General features: G+C 42.6%; 1 long non-coding RNA gene across 1 annotated transcript; it reads right to left on the bottom strand.

The window, feature by feature from the left end:
- Window positions 1-1,116: 1,116 nt before the first annotated feature.
- LOC132536956 (uncharacterized) lies at window positions 1,117-15,346 on the bottom strand. The gene is made up of 2 exons (XR_009548480.1): window positions 14,176-15,346; window positions 1,117-1,491 (listed from the first exon to the last, which is right to left on the bottom strand). It is a non-coding gene; the product is annotated as an uncharacterized LOC132536956 (long non-coding RNA).
- Window positions 15,347-15,785: the final 439 nt, after the last annotated feature.

Genomic DNA, 15,785 nt, shown 5'->3' on the forward strand with positions numbered 1-15,785 from the left:
ATAGGCTAATGCTCTCTTCAAAGGCTTAAGGGAAGAATCTTTCTTCTAGCTTCTGGTAGTCCCAGTTATCCCTTAAATTTTGACAAACAGTTCTAATATTGGCCTCTGTCTTTTTGTATCTGAATGTCTTCTCTAATGGGGACATCAGATACACTGAAGGAGCGGTTGGTAGTACACCTGGTTAAGTGTACAGGTTACTGTGGGTAATGACCCGGGTTGGGTTTGAGTCCCTGCTACTCACCTGTGGGAGCGGAGCTGTAGTACTGAAACAGGTTTGTTCATTAGTAGTGAAACAGGTTTGTAGTTCTTTCTTCCTTCTCTCTCTCTCTCTCTCTCTCTCTCTCTCTCTCTCTCCTTTTCTCTTTTGCTTCCAGAGCTATTGCTGGGGCTCAGTGCTGGCACTATGAATCCACTACTCCTGGCGGCTTCCCCCCCCAATTTTTTGGTCTATTTTATTGGATAGGACAGAGAGAAATTGAGAGAAGAGGGGAAGATAGGAAGGGAGAAAGATAGACACCAGCAGACCTTTTTTGCTGCTTATGAAACATCTGTCCTGCAGGTGGGGAGGAAGGGGTTCAAATCAGAATCCTTGAGCTTAGTACTATGTGTGCTTAATCTGTGCCACCACCAGGCACCCCAGATCTCTCTCTATCTCTTCCCCTTTCCCCCTTTCTCCCACTCCCCTCTCAACCCTTTGTTTTATCTAATAAAAAAGGAAAAAAGAAAAAGTTTATATATATATATGTTAATGCCTTATTTGATCACCCTCTAGATACTCTATTTCCAAATAAAATTAGCTTAACAAATGATAGTATTTTTTTCTATGGACAGGGTTAACATATATTAGTCGTGAGATACCCTATAATTAAAAAAAAAAAAGGCACTAGCAACAGGAACATGTCTCAGAGATACCACATGACTTATATAGGTAAAGTCTTGAGTTTGATTCCCAGCATCATATATGCCAGAGTGATGCCCTGGTTCTCTCTACATATAACACCTACTTAAAAACAACAAACAAATAAACAAACAAAAACACTATTCAATGTGTGGCATTCTACACACAAACAAATTGCTCCATTTCTGTAAAACAACTGTGCAATATAAGTAGGGGGATTGTTGAACAAATAATTTTTTTATTTCTAAAATGGAAATATTGACAAGACCATAGGATAAGAGGGGTACAATTCCACACAATTCTCACCACCACAACACCGTATCCAGTCCCCTCCCCTGATAGCATTCCTATTCTTTATCCCTCTGGGAGGATGGACCCAGGGTCGTTATGGGGTGCAGAAGGTTGGAGGTCTGGCTTCTGTAATTGCTTCCCCGCTGAACATGGGCGTTGACCCTTCCATCCATACTCTCAGCCTCTCTCTCTCTTTCCCTAGTGGGACAGGGATCTGGGGAGGCAGGGCTCCAAGACACATATTTGGGTCATCTGCCCAGAAAAATAAGGCTGGCATCATGGTAGCATCTGGAACCTGGTGGCTGAAAAAGAGTTAAGCTAGAAAGCAGAACGAATTGTTGACTAATCATGAACCTAAAGGCTGGAATCTGGCAGATGAAGATTTGGGGTCTCCATTTTGGAAAAAGCTAGTAGGTCTATTTTAGGTATATTCTAAGAGGCCAATGACTTTACTAGTTTTTTCCTGCACCTGACAGCTAATGTGCAGGTTATTGTCTGGGGAGATGGTGTCATAGCTGGAGATAGGACTAGAAAATTGGATCATGGAAGAGAGTAACTCCCAAATATGAGAAAGTATACGGATATTATTAACTGTAAACCCCATAGATTTGATCTAAGGCCCATATTCAGGTTATTGTCTGGGGAGATAGTGTCATAGCTGGAGAAAGGACTAGAAAGTTGCATAAGGGAAGAGAGTAACTCCCAAATATGAGAAAGTATATAGACATTTTTAACTGTAAACCTCATAGATTTGATCTGGGGCCCATATTCAGCAAAGAAGCCTATGTAACCTCTGCATCCCTATAGGTCTGAGCTTACATTCTGTGGCCACAACTAAGAACATTCCAGGCTGCACTAATTTCAGGACCCATTTTCCTCGAGTGATAGGTAGAATATGTTATCCAACCTCCCTTTGGAGAATGGAACACTCCCCACCTTTGTTGATCTACATTGAGGGCAAGGTCCTATAGTGGCCCACAAAGGGGTCCATTACATATCCATATATATCATTATATATCTCTGATGGAGATGACAGTGGCAAGAGGGATCTTTTAGAGGTCTAGGCCCATCTTGTCTGTGTGAGAATCCCAGGACTACCTGACTAGGGCCCCAGGTGATGGGGTGGCCTGGTAGTGACTAAAGAGTCATCATTGAAGTATGTCAGTCTCTTGTCCTTATTCAGCTTTTGTAATCCTCACTTTGTCTCACAAGGTTAACTTTGCAGTGATTGAGGGATGTGTAATAGGAGGTAGATGAGGAGGGTATCTAGGTCTAATTGGAAACTATTTCAGTAAGTACTTTTATGTTGTCATTTTAGGTCTTTCTACTTGCTTGCTACATTTATTGACTCACTGAAAACTATTGTGTACCTTTGTTTTAAGGTATATATTTTCCCCTAACATATGGATATGTGTATATATGCCCTATCTCATGGGCTCTGGTCTATATCTAGGTTTTGAAGGGTTAAGAGGTGTACCACCTGAAATGGAATTAAGAAGTCCTATGAGCTAGGAAAGGTCTCGCCAGAATAATGAAGGTGGAGAATTGACATTCCACACTTGATGTCTCTGGACAGTCTGAAGTGTAACATGCTGAGGTGGTACTGGTTGCATTGACTGGGTCAGGATCAGCAGATGCAGTATCAATTGGTATGAATTGAGAGAAGCATACAAGAAAGTGAGCCCCACCCTAGAGGTTCCAGGACTGGGAGAAATATGGGCTTTATAGAGGAAGCAGGAGGTTCCTGCTGTCTTAGGGTTTAAGAAGGCAACAGTTGTTGCTATAACCAAATTATTTGGCAATTAGGTAAATTTTGAAAATTCCATTGTTAGAATTCACTGTATCATACAAGACCTCATCATAATTTATGTCCTATTATGCTATTTACATACAGTTGTATCTTATAAAGTAACACCACCAGTTGTTTCTATTCTCCCTGTCTAAGCTTTTAGGAGATTTAATATTTCAAAGAAAAAGTTATTATTATAAATGTATTAACAGGGAGTCAGGCAGTAGCACAGCGGGTTAAGCGCCAGTGGCGCAAAGCACAAGGACCGGCATAAGGATCCCGGTTCGAGCCCACGGCTTCCCACCTGCAAGGGGGTCACCTCACAAGCGGTGAAGCAGGTCTGTAGGTGTGTCTATCTTTCTCTCCCCATCTCTGTCTTCCCCTCCTCTCTCCATTTCTCTCTGTCCTATCCAACAACAACAACATCAATAACAGCAACAATAATCACAACAATAAAACAAGAGCAACAAAAGGAAATAAATATAAAAAAAGAAATATATTAACAGTTTGAGTCCACTGTTAAAATTCAATCTGATTACCAATTTGAAGTCTTTTCTTTTTATATATATATTTTTTAGATTTTTAAAAATATTTACTTATTTCATTTTTGTTGCTCTTTTTATTGTTGTTGTAGTTATTATTGTTGCTGATGTCGACGTTGCTGGATAGGACAGAGAGAAATGGAGAGAGGAGGGAAAGACAGAGAGAGGGAAAGAAAGATAGACACCTGCAGACCTACTTCACTGCCTGTGAAATGAACCCCCTACAGGTGGGGAGCCAAGGGCTCGAACTGGGATCCTTATGCCGGTCCTTGCACTTTGCGCCACGTGCAATTTACCTGTTGTGCTATTGCCAGACTCCCACCAATCTGTAGTCTTAAGTGCTTATATTGAAGGAACATGTACTCAGAGCTATGGTCTATGCATCAAAAAGTTTGAGACATCCAATCCATTTTTCCCCTTCATATTAATTAAATAGTAATTTGTGAGACTATAAGTTATGAATGTATATTAAAACTATTCCCAACACCAAAGGTCTGTGTCCCTCCCTCATCTCCCCTTCCCAGTGAAGCTGACCGTGTACCTCCCCCCTTTACCCAGATTTTTACTTTGGTGCCATACTCTAAACTCAAGTCAGATTCTGCTTTGAGTTTCCCTTTCGGCTCTTCTTTTTCAACTTCTATTTATGAATGGGATCATCCCATACTCGTCTTTGTCTTTCTGATTTATCTTTTTTAACATAATTCCTTAACACACACACACACACACACACATACACACACACACACACACAATTTGTGGCATAGAAGATTGCTCAGTACATAGCACTTGCATGCTTGAGGTCTCAAATTCAATCCCTGGCACCACATACCACATAGGTTGGAGCAGTGCTCTAGTCTCTTTATCACAAAATAAATCTTAGTGGAGTAGGACTTAAAAGTTGGTGGTGGCAGTGGTCTACAAACACCTATCACAGGGAGATAAGAAATGTATCTGTGTGACAATTGCCTTGTAAATAATTATTTCCCAAATAAAACAGTTATTTTGTTTGGACAGTTGATAAAACTGAAATAAGAATTTGTTATTAGATGCCATCAACGACTTAATGTTAATTTTCATTGTTGGAATAATGGTGCTGTGATTGCTTTAGAGAGGTTGTTATGTTTCAGTGATATGTAAGATATATATATATATATGTATTCCAGCGTTATTGCTGGCGTGAATCCACTGCTCCTGGAGGCTTTTTTCCTCCCTTTTGTTGTCTTGTTGCTTTGTCATTGTTGTTGTTGGATAGGACAGAGAAAAATGGAGAGGGGAGGGGAAACACTGAAGGGGAGGGAGATACACCAGCAGACCTGCTTCACCACTTGTGCAGCAGCCCCCCTGCTGGTGGGGAGCCAGGGGCTCAAACTGGGATTCTTACAAGCTCCTTGCACTTCATGCCATGTGTGCTTAGCCCACTGTGCTACTGCCCGACCCCCATGTAAGAAAGATTTAGGTTAATATCAGAGGCACAGTTAGGTGTTTTCCTCTAAATCTATAATATTTACATAAAATGTCTAGGCATAATTTTGAAATTAATTAGAATTCAGTGTATCTGTTTGCTCACCATTAACAAATGATTTATAACAATCCAAATGACTATGTGCTTAAATTTTTTTTTTCCTCCAGGGTTATTGCTGGGCTTGGTGCCTGCACCATGAATCCACAGCTCCTGGAGGCCATTTTTTTCCCCCTTTAGTTGCCCTTGTTGCCTTAGCCTCCTTGTGGTTATTATTACCACCGTTGATGTTGTTCGTTGTTGGATAGGACAGAGAGAAATGGAGAGAGGAGGGGAAGACAGAGTGGGGGAGAGAAAGACACTTGCAGACCTGCTTCACCGCCTATGAAGCGACTCCCCCGCAGGTGGGGAGCCGGGGGTTCTAACCGGGATCCTTATGCCCGTCCTTGCGCTTTGCACCACGTGCGCTTAACCCACTGTGCCACCGCCCGACCCCCCTTAAATTTTTTCAATGGTATCATTTACCTGAAAATTATTATCAGTTGCAACCAGTCTCTTTTGTGAATTTTTCATTTTTAAGTACATATCACTTATTTTCTGACTGCTCAAAAGTTAACAGAATGTATCTAAAAAGAGGACTAGGGTGTTGGTGGTAGCACAACCAGTGGAGTATCCATGTTAGAATGCACATAGGTTCAAGCCTCTGGCCTCTACAAGCAGGGGAAAAGCTCCATAAGTGGTGAAGCAATGCTGCAGGTTCCTTTCTTTATCCATCTCTATCCCCCTTTGCCTTTCAAATTCTGTCTCTATCCTATAAGTAGTACTGCTTTGCTGCTTTTTAATCAAACTGTTTACATGCAAATAATTACCACCATAACATACCATTATGTTTTATGTTTACATTGTTGTTAGCATTAATAAACTTCCTTTCAACTATAAAATAATGTTTAGGTATAAAGTATTATATCTGCATTCTGCTTTCACATGCTTTGTGGAAGAAGATGGGTGACTCAAACAGCAATTTTTTTTTTTTTTTTGCTTGTAGGGTTATTGCTGGGACTCAGTGCCTGCACTCCAAATCTACTGCTCCTGCAGGCCATTGTTTTTCCTTTTGTTGCCCTTGTTTATCATTGTTGTTGTTGTAGTTGTTGTTGGATAGGACAGAGAGAAATCGAGAGAGGAGGGGAGACAGGGGGAGAGGAAGATAGACACCTGTAGATCTGCTTCACCGTTTGTGAAGCGACCACCCTGCAGGTGTAAAGCCGGGGGCTCAAACCTGGATCCTTACTCTGGTCCTTGCGCTTTGTGCCATTTGTCACCACCCAACCCTCCAAACAGCAATTTTAAAAAATCTAAGTAGCTTTTCCTGTTATGTCCATGATTAAAACACTACATGATGCAGATCGCTTTCTCTCCTCTCCTCTCCTCTCCCGGATCAACTAGGAATACCAAAGGAGACCACCCGGACCGAAACACGACAGGACTAGAATGACCACAGAAACCCAGTAAATCACCCGTGAGTACAAACACGCGTGGCTGGTGACAGAGAGAAGAGAGGGGCCTAAGGAGAGATTAAGTGACTGCTAACAGTTCGACAGTCTGTCAGTGGAGACACCACCTCCAGTCTGCTCCACCAACAAGGGGACAGCTGAAGGGAGGAAAGGACTCCCCAGAGACTCACCAAGTACAACTCTGAGTCTCCATTGCTACTACCCTCAGAATCTGGAGCAGCAACAGGGAGGGACACCAGGGCACAGAGATCTAACCGGGAAACTCAGGGGAAGACCTATACCTCGGTGGCATAGCTGAAGGGCTGTGAAAGTCTCTTTGCATAACCACTGGATTATCTCTGCCACACCCTGCTTTATCTCTTGGTCAGGAGTCATTGATTAAGCCAAGAAGCCTATTGATAGTTTAAAAGCCCTCAGGCTACCATAGCCTACAGGGGGAAAAAAAAAAGGCTTTTACACCACTGAACTCCAACTCAGGGATTGAAAAAACTGTTAACTTATATAAAATGGTTAAAACAACAAGAAAAAATAATGGAGACTCGAACCAGGACAAGAGTCCAGCTAAAACTCCTCCAGAGGGCGAAGCACAAAACAACGAGTTCAACATCCAAACATTAGCTAAGGAAATAATAACAGGAGTGAGTAAAGAATTTGAAAAAATTGTAATCAGAACTGCAGGAACAACAAATGAGAATATGGAAGAAAATTCTAATAATCTCATGGTTATTAGAGAGCTGAAAGCTGAAATTGCTGAGCTAAGAAGGCAACTAGCTGAACAAGCTAAAACAGTATCAGAGCAGGGCAACAAAATAGATGAACTCCAGAAAGCAGTAGAGGGCAGAGAGAATAGAATCAATGAGGCTGAAGACAGAATTAGCAAGATTGAGGATGAATTAGAGACAACTAAAGAAGAAGTAAGAGATCTCAAAAAGAGATTAAGAGATGCTGAAAACAACAACAGAGTCCTATGGGATGACTTCAAAAGAAACAATATACGCATTATTGGCTTACCAGAGGAAGAAAGAGAAGGGGAGGAAGAAAGCGTTCTCCAGGCCATAATAGCTGAAAATTTCTCTAGTCTAGACAACACCAAAGACATAAAGATTCAAGAAGCCCAGAGGGTCCCAAACAGAAATAACCCAGACCGAAAGACACCAAGACATGTCATACTTAGATTGGAAAGGAATAAGGATAAAGAAAGGATCCTCAAGGCTGCAAGAGAAAAACAAAGAGTCACCTACAAAGGAAAACCCATAAGATTAGCAGCAGACTTCTCCATACAAACACTACAGGCCAGAAGAGAATGGCAAGATATCTATCGAGTGCTCAATGAGAAAGGCTTTCAGCCAAGAATACTATATCCTGCTAGACTGTCATTCAGACTAGATGGAAGCATCAAAACCTTCTCAGACAAGCAACAGTTGAAGGAAGCAACCATCACCAAGCCTGCCTTGAAAGAAGTTCTGAAAGGTTTCCTATAAACAACCAGACCACCACAAATAGAACACATATCAAAACACTCTAAAACTCTACAAGAATGGCGTTAAAATATCTTCAATCTTTGATATCAATAAATGTCAATGGCCTGAATTCACCTATTAAAAGACACAGAGTAGGAAGATGGATCAGAAAACACAACCCAACAATATGTTGTCTACAGAAAACTCACCTAACGCAACAAGACAAACACAGACTTAAAGTGAAAGGATGGAAAACTATCATTCAAGCCAATGGCCCACAAAAAAGGGCAGGAACAGCTATTCTCATATCTGACATGATAGACTACCCTATGATCCTGCAATTCCTCTCCTGGGGATATATCCTAAGGAACACAACATATCTATCCAAAAAAAATCTGTGTACACATATGTTCTTGGCAGCACAATTTGTAATAGTCAAAACCTGGAAGCAACCCAGGTGTCCAACAACAGATGAGTGGCTGAGCAAGTTGTGGTATATATACACAATGGAATACTACTCAGCTGTAAAAAATGGTGACTTCACCGTTTTCAGCCAATCTTGGATGGACCTTGAAAAAATCATGTTGAGTGAAATAAGTCAGAAACAGAAGGATGAATATGGGATGATCTCACTCTCAGGCCAAAGTTGAAAAACAAGATTAGAAAAGAAAACACAAGTCGAACCTGAAATGGAATTGGAGTATTACACCAAAGTAAAAGACTCTGGGGTGGGTGGGTGGGTGGGTGGGGAGAATATAGGTCCATGAAAAATGATGAATGAAATAGTGGGGGTTGTATTGTTGAATGGGAATCTGGGGAATGTTATGCATGTAAAAAAAAAAAAAAAAGAGAAGTAGAAACGCAAAGCAGAAATTGACTGAGTTTGGAGTATGGCACCAAAGTAAGAAAGCAGAAGTACACTAGAGTTTGCAGTGAGTACCTCCCTAACACTTCCTCTCCACTTTTCCAAGCTTTGGGACCAGGATTGCTCAACAATTTGTTTGGCTTTGTATGTTAACTCTCTTTTCAGTCACCAGGTTCCAGGTGTCATCAGGATGCCGGCCAGACTTCCCTGGATTGAAGACACCACCAATGTGTCCTGGAGCTCAGCTTCCCCAGAGACCCATCCTACTAGGGAAAGAGAGAGGCAGACTGGGAGTATGGACCGACCAGTCAACACCCATGTTCAGCGAGGAAGCAATTACAGAAGCCAGACCTTCTACCTTCTGCAATCCTCAATGACCCTGGGTCCATGCTCCCAGAGGGATAGAGAATGGGAAAGCTATCGGGGGAGGGGGTGGGATATGGAGATTGGGCGGTGGGAATTGTGTGGAGTTGTACCCCTCCTACCCTATGGTTTTGTTAATTAATCCTTTCTTTAATAAAAAATTTAAAAAAAAAAAATAAAAAAAAAAATAAAAAAAAACACTACATGATGTTCAGTTATTATAAGTTAAATTTAGACTTAGAAAAACCCCAGCTTTTTAGATTGTTTACTATACACATTAGATAAGTGAAAAAATATTAGTATCCCTTCAAGTTTTCTGCACACTTGAACATTTAAAAATATTTTTTCTCTTTATTTATTATTGGATAGAGACAGAGAGAAATTGAGTGAGGAGGAGAGATAGAGAGGGAAAAATAAAAACAGAGACACCCGCAGCCCTGCTTCACCACTTGTGAAGCTTTCCCTTGAGGCGAGGACCAGAGTCTTGAACCTATGTATTTATGCACTGTAATTTGTGTACTTAACCAGGTGCAACATCACCTGGCCTCTAAAATATATATATATATATATATATATTTTTAGCCTCCAGGGTTATTGCTGAGGCTCGGTGCCTGCATTATGAATCCACTGCTCCTGTGGCCATTTTTTTTTAAAAAAATTTTAAAAATACGACAAGAGAGAAATTCAGAAGGGAGGGGAAGATAGAGAGGGAGAAAGGTGAACACCTGCAGACTAGCTTCACTGCTTGTGAAGCTATGCCCAGTGGAGGTGGGGAGTGGGGACTTGAATCTGCATCCTTGAGCAGGTTCTTGAGTTTCATACTATGTATGCTTAACTCTGTGCCACCACCCTGCCTCCTAAAATGTTTATTTTTAATGAAAGATACAGAGAAAAAGTTACACAAAGACAAAGACAAGAGCACTGCTCAGCTATGGCTTATGGTGGTACTAGGGATTGAACCTAGGAATTCAGAGCCTCAGGTATGAAAGCCTTTTGCATAAGCAGTATGCTAGCTTCCCATATTTAAACATTCTTCAAATAAAACATTTCAGAGTAAAGCTCCACACACATTTTTTAACGGTCCCCAGTTATTTAGGATAAAATATAAATTCTTTTTATTTATTTATTTATTTATTTATTTTTGCCTCCAGGGTTATTGCTGGGGCTTAGTGCCTGCACCAGGAATCCACTGCTCCTGGAGACCATTTTTTCTCCCTTTTGTTGCCCTTGTTTGTTGTTTTCGACGGGTTATGTTGTTTTCACCGGGCTAGCTTCACAGGCCGGTAACAGACCACCAGGGACTCATGGTTGAGCTGTAGGCAGTATCTCTTTATTCATGCAGGACACAGCGCAATCTAAGCCGAGCTGAGCTAAACTAAAGGTACTGTAAAACTCACAATGCTGTCTTTATATATACTTCCCAAGTAGGGTGGAAACAGGATGTGACATAGAGAGGGTGGAGAGAAAAGAGACTGGTGAAAATCAGAGTGTGACAAAGAGGGGGCAGATTAGGTGAGAATCCTATCACTGAACCACAAATGCCCTGGAGGGAGGGTGGAACTTGTTAACAGTGGTTATGTAAATAGAATGAAGTGGTTATGTAAATAGAATAGTGTTAAGCAGGGGGGATTTAAACCAAATGAAACAGAAGGGGTCTCATGCATACCAACACTTGTTGTAGCCTTGTTGTGGTTATTGTTGTCGTTCGTTGTTGGATAGGACAGAGAGAAATCGAGAGAGGAGGGGAAGACAGAGAGAGGGAAAGATAGACGCCTGCAGACCTGCTTCACCACCTGTGAAGCGACTCCCCTGCAGGTGGGGAGTTGGGGGCTCGAACTGGGGTCTTTATGCCAGTCCTTGTGCTTTGCACCACGTGTGCTCAACCTGCTGTGCTACCGGCAGACCCCCAAAACATAAATTCTTTAGGTTAGCTGCTGTTTTCTTTTTTCCAAGACATTTTTTTAAAATTTGTAATTAGTAATAGTTTACAAGATTGTAAGATTATAGGGTATAGTTTGACACTACATCCACCATCGAAATTCAGTGCCCCCACTTGCCAATGATAACCAACATAGTTCTCACAAAAATATTAGAGACAGTATGTTTACTTCTGCTTTATTTCCCCCCCTCAAGTTTATGTGTTTCAATTCTCTAGATTCCACATGCATGAAACCATCATCTGGTAGTTGTCTTTCACCTCTCTACTTATCTCACTAAACACAGTCATCTCTGGTTCTGTCCATTTTGTCTCAAAAGACACAGTATCATCTTTTCTATTGCAGAGTAGTGTTCCATGAAGTATATATCCCACCACTTATTTTTTCAGTTATTTTTAAGGGTCATTTAGGCTGCTTCCATTCTTTGATGATAGTGAATAAACCAGCTATGAACATAAGGGGTACATATGTCCATTCAAATTAGAGTTTGCATTTCCTTTGACTAAATGCCTAAGAGTGATATTGCTATCAATAGATGACAAGATATTTCCATTTTTACTTGTTTAAGGGCTCCCTGTACAGTTTTCCAAAGGAGCTGGCCCCAATATTTTTTATTTTTAACCAGGTAACTACTCATCTATTGTGGTGCAAAGATGCATATTGAACCTGGGACCTTGGAATCTCAGACATGAGAATTTTGCATAATGAGTATACTGTCTCCGCAACCAAGTCCACCAAGATGTCTATAGATCCAGAGGGCTTTCAGCGAGTGGTATTTTCCTGCCCTAACCCAAATTAGTAGGCCAAAAGCAGCCAGTATGAAAGGTGTTTTGATGTTCAAAGTCAAAACCAGGGTGTGTGATCTGGCTTCCAGTGTGTATCTCTCATGCCCTGTGACTCCCAGCCTGTCATATGAAACAGTTAAGGATATTTCTAGATTTCTCAAGGAGAGACTTGAACATTTCAAAGCCAAGGGATGTCTTTGCTCACTTGGTGGGAGTGGGAGGTTGTGGGGAGCACTGTGGAGACCACAGAGAGCTTGGCTGTGTACTTCTTAAAAGTTGGGGCAGGGGACAAAGAACTTCACAGAGTCCGTCTGTCTTTGCTCTTGCCCAGAGCAACACAAACCAAGGCTGGTTATTTCCTCATCCCTTCCTCCAGCGTGACCCTGAGACTGAGTATCATGCTTCTTTGCAGACAAAGATCCATTCAGCTTTCGGAGGACTATGATAGCAAACCTAGAGACTGAGTGAGTGTGAGGTGGGGGACATGTGAGGGGGCCACGGAGAGGGTAGCCCCTAGCTGTCAGGCTACTGTCTGCAAGCCAGTTGGCATGCCTAGCAGCTGCGTTTGTGGAGTGTTAGGAAGCACACAGTTCCTGTGGATCTGGAGTTCCTCCATGGGAACAGAGCTGGGGGTACCTTCTAGAGCACTCATGGGGGGATAAGGGGTCCCAACTGCATTGCCTACACCAGAGATGCCTGTAACAAGGGGGAAGCCAACCCTGGACTTGGCTCCAGACCTTGCTGGAAACACAAGTCTGATGGCTGGGATGTGAACACCCTCCCCCCACCTCCTCTGGCTGCGCACTGTCTTTGGGGTTGTCCACCTCTTCCTCACTGTGGGGGTTTATGCAGAACCACACTCAGTCCATTATGTACAAAGAGAAACTGGTGAGTCAGGGTGAGGTAAGGGATGCTGGGAGGCCCCCAGGTCTGACCCCTTCAGACCCATGGCAGCTGGGTGCTTCAGCACAAGACTCTGGAATCTCAGATACTGGTGCTCAAAGTGGGCATTGTACTCAGATATTTATTTCAGGTATGTTAGGTGGGTAATTGAGAGAGAGAGAGAGAAAGAGAGAGAGAGAGAGAGAGAAGGAGAATGGTGCATGTGGCTCTAAGGATCAAACCTGGAGCCTCTGACTCTGCACTCTACCTTAGTTGCTGTTTTCTGAGTCCTTACTTCAGCTAATTATCCTCACTATTCATCTTGCACATTATAGTCAAATAATACAAGGGCAACTAATAGTTATTTATAAAATGGAAATACTGACAAGACTACAGGACAAGAGGGGTACATTTCCACACATTGCCCATACCCAGAGCTCCATATCCAATCCCCTCCCTTGATATCTTCCTTATTCTTTATCCCTCTGGGATCATGGACCCAGGATCATTGTGGAGTGCAGATACATTTTCTAACTCTTTTGCCTGAAAGTTCTCTTTCTTCCTTCCTTCCTTCCTTCCTTCCTCTTTCTTTCTCTCTTTCTTTCCCTCCCTCCCTCCCTCCCTCCCTTCCTTCCTTCCTTCCTTCCTTTCTTCCTTTCCAGGGTTATCATTGGGGCTCAGTGCCTGCACTACGAACCCACTGCTCCTGGAGGCTATTTTTTTTCCCTTGTTGTTTATCGTTATTATTATTGTTGTCGTTGTTGTTGGCTAGGACAGAAAGAAATCGAGAGAGGAGGGGAAGACAGAGAGAGGGAGAGAAAGACACCTGCAGATTTGCTTCACCGCTTGTGAAGCGACTCCCCTGCAGGTGGGGAGCTGGGGGCTGAAACCCGGATCCTTACACTGGTGCTTCAGCTTTGAGCCACGTGTGCTTAACCTGCTGCGCTATCGCTAGGGCCCCTTGCCTGAAATTTCTACCAGAACGGGTTAACCACTATTCCCTTTGCAACTCCCACTCCTCAAGCTTTCTCAGCCTTCGGACCTCTTTAAATCCCCCCCCCCATTCTCTTAAGTAAGACTGCTCCTTTATCTTGAATACTCATTCACTGTTGCAATGGAATACAGACTTCTTGAGCATTGAGATCAGCTTATTTAAGTTTGTGATTTGCATCTGTTCGGAGTTAAATTAATATTCTGCTAAATTTAATGTTATGCTAAAATAAAACTGAATGCAGACCTAGTAGAACCCTCAGAATATACATTGTATCCAACACGCTAAATTTCCATGCATTAATTTTTGAACAGGCAGTGGTTAAATTCTCGTTGTTAGTTTTCATTAAACGTTATGTTCAGCATTTAAGCGGAAACGATATATAAACGCGAAGTGACTGACCCTGCTCTGCTTTCTCTGACCGCCAGATCTAAAAGAGGAACTCTATTGGAGATGCCGGTTTAAATTCGTTCCTACTTTACGTAATCTAAGCTTTTTGGAGAAAGCGCTCGTGACCGCAGCTTTTTCATTCCATTTTCTTGGAGCGGAAGCCCGCGGCGCTGCACCTGCTGCTCTAGATGATGGAGCCTCGCGGTGACAGCTGGGAAGCCGCGCGCCTGCGGCTTGGCTAGGACACGCCCCTACCCCCCCACCGGGTCCCCGCCAGTACTTTCGCGAGGTCAACAGAGGGTCAAACAGTAGAGCGGGAGTGACGTGAGTTAATCGCCAGGGAAGCGATTACACCCAACGCGGCCCTACGGAGTCCACCGGTCGCCCCGCCCCGCCCACCGCTTTCACGTTGTCCAATAAGCGCCGATGTGACTCTTAGTGCGGTCCGGGAAGGTGTTGGGGTCTGCTGGCTGCTGAAAGGCCGTTCACGTCAACGCGGTGACGTCAGGCGTCGACGCTGCGGACGCACCTGTCGGGTTCCGGACTCCAGCTGATTCTTTTCCCTTTCCCTGGGTTGGGGCTGGACTGGTCTAAACCCTGCTGTCCCTTTCAGTAGTGCCTATTCCAGATTGCATAATGAGACACGGAGGTGTAGTGAGTTGAAAGCGATTTTCCCATCCTCGAGTTGGAGCCTGGATTCAATTTTAGTCTTTTAAATAGGGAGGAAAGTGAGGTTGGAGAATTTTGATTCTGATTTTGATTTTCGATACAGGTTGAGTCCAGGGCCCTGCAAAGCATGGAGTTATAACTTAATGCTGTCCAGTGTTTGAAGGGGGGGGGGACAACTCCCACCTCACACGGTTTCCATAATCTTTTAAGTAGAAAACACCAGGTATCCATTAAATCGGGACAGTTTTGCTGGTGTGTCCAGCATTCTTCAGGGGAAGCTCCCAGGGTAGCTTCCAGGTTTCAGGTGTGGAACAGATGCAGAATCCAAAGGCAGCGCAAAGCACAGCCATCGATTTTGCTATGCCTCTGAGCTGCAAGGTGAGTTGCATTGTGTGAGTTAAAATTTGTTAGTTGTCATGTTCACGGATTTTGGGGTCAACTGTGATGCCAGGACTCATCCTGGTCTGTCTTAAACCCATCCTGGTTAGGTTTATATCTTAGTCTTGCTGTAAGATGACACCTATTTCTTTCAGGAACTGTCGAAGGACCTTTGAATTGAATAAGAATAGGTTTCAGGAAATCATTAACTCAGACAGGGGATTTTATTTTTGTTACGTTTGACCAAATTTGAAATTAATATTCAGTCTGTCTCGCTTTGATTTTGATTTGTTTATGTTCAAGACGTAGTTTATATGTATGTCGTTTGTGTTTTGATCTTAAACTTGGACCAGAAACTTAGGATCTCAGAAGTTAATTTTGTATATGATATGCTTTTAAAACTGGATAATATAGACCACAGCTACTTACACATTTTACATATTACAGGGTAAGAGTTCTGTTTTTTTTTTTTAATAAAGTATTTGTGAAACGCAATGTCACCAGCCATATCCGTTTTCTCTTTTGTAATTCAGAAGTTCAGTTTTTCAAACTGTAAACTTTCAGTTCAGTTACTG

Source organism: Erinaceus europaeus, chromosome 2, assembly GCF_950295315.1.
Source record: "Erinaceus europaeus chromosome 2, mEriEur2.1, whole genome shotgun sequence".
Taxonomy (NCBI): domain Eukaryota; kingdom Metazoa; phylum Chordata; class Mammalia; order Eulipotyphla; family Erinaceidae; genus Erinaceus; species Erinaceus europaeus.